Below are 1,768 nucleotides of genomic sequence, written 5' to 3'. Positions count from 1 at the left end.
CAGCTGGACAATGCCTCTTAGATTATCCGACTGTGCTCCTAACTGTTCTAGAAAAAACCTACCAAGAGGCTTTCCATGATTCAGGGTTCGATAACTTTGGCATGTCCGTATTTTCCTGGTTAGGAATAGATGCCAATGGAAAAACATAATCAGAAACTCCTCCTTAACTCTTGGAGACACTGCAGATTTCATTGCTGAGGCATCAGCTGCCCACAAAGATCCTTATAGACTCCGACCAAAGGTATTCTTTTTTTTTGATTTATTTATTTAAGTTGTTTACAAGTATACAGTACATTGGTTAGACATCTATATAGTTCATAAAACGATCCCCCCAATTGCTCCCTCCCTCCCCTGGCCCTCCACTTAGCCATCGTATTAATGTTAACTGCATTCCTTATGCTGTGCTCCCATCCCTGTGACCATCTATCATCTATTAATTTGTTCTTCTTTAACCCTTCACCCCATTCTCCCAGCCCCCAGCCCCCCTCCCCTCTGTCTGTCACCAAATTGTCCACTATATTTGTGAGTCTATTTTTGATTGGTTTGTTCTTTTTGCTCCTTAGATTCCACATATAAGTGAAATCATATGGTATTTATCTTTCTCTGTCTGACTTATTTCACTCAGCATAATAACCTAGAAGTTATTAGGTCCATCCGTGTCATTGCAAATGGTAGGATCTCATTGTTTTTAATGGCTGAGTAATATTCCATTGTATATATGAACCATAATTTATCCAGTCATCTGTTGATGGGCACTTAGATCGCTTCCATATATCGGCTATTGTAAATTGTGCTGCTGCGAACATAGAAGTGCACAGATCTTTACAATTATTATTTTGGTTTTCTTTTGACCGAAGGTGTTCTTGATAGTCAAATAGCCCTTGATTATCTTTAGCTGAGAAGGGTGGTGTCCGTGCTGTGGCCAGCACCACCCGCTGTACCTGGAACGACACTTTAGTTACTAAGATCGCCGAGCGAGCCATTTGGCTTAGAAGGATGTTGACTCCTTCGAGAGGGTCTCTCTTTGATTGGTTTGGGTCTTAGGGACTATGGCTCCAAAGTGCACTCCAAACGTTGGCCGTTATTCTGCTTATGGTTACCATGGCAATCTCTCTGATGCTGTATTCTCTCAAAAGCTTTGAAGGCATGTTTGCAGCCACTAAGGGCCAAGCAACTGCTCTCCCTAAGACTGGGGTGTCAGAAGGAGAATGAAAAGCATGACTGACTGAAGGCTTATGAACCTGGAACCGTGACCTGCGAATGTCGCAGAGGTTAAGTGGCAACGTCATGCTACACAGAGGATCAGCTGAGCTGCGGATTAGTAGCTGACAGTGACAGCAATGTCTTAATTTTTTATCACATCTCTCGATTAAGCTGAGAGTACAATCAAAAAAGGGCGGGGGAGGGAGGTTAAAGAGAAAACCAGAGGCCCAAAACGGCATCACTTGTGCTAAATAAAGCCCATGGTACCAAACCTAGATTTAATACCTGCCCGAATGGCTGTTTCATTCTCTCCACCAAACAGAATCTTAATCAACCTGTCTGGAATCCTCTGGTCAACAGCACTGAGGTACTGAGGTCACCTGTCACACCGGCCCTGGAAGAGAACCCAGCAAAGAAGAGCAATGTGCAAGATAAAAACCCTGACTGTTCCCTTCCTTCCCCTCAAAAGATGATGTCCCGGTCTAAAACGAACCTTTCCTTCCTTCCTTCCTCCCTCCCTCCCTCCCTCCCTCCCTTCCTTCTTTCCTTCCTTCCTTTCTCTCTC

Source organism: Pteropus alecto, unplaced genomic scaffold (genome assembly GCF_000325575.1).
Source record: "Pteropus alecto unplaced genomic scaffold, ASM32557v1 scaffold474, whole genome shotgun sequence".
Lineage (NCBI taxonomy): Eukaryota > Metazoa > Chordata > Mammalia > Chiroptera > Pteropodidae > Pteropus > Pteropus alecto.
Note: the sequence above shows the minus strand (reverse complement) of the source record.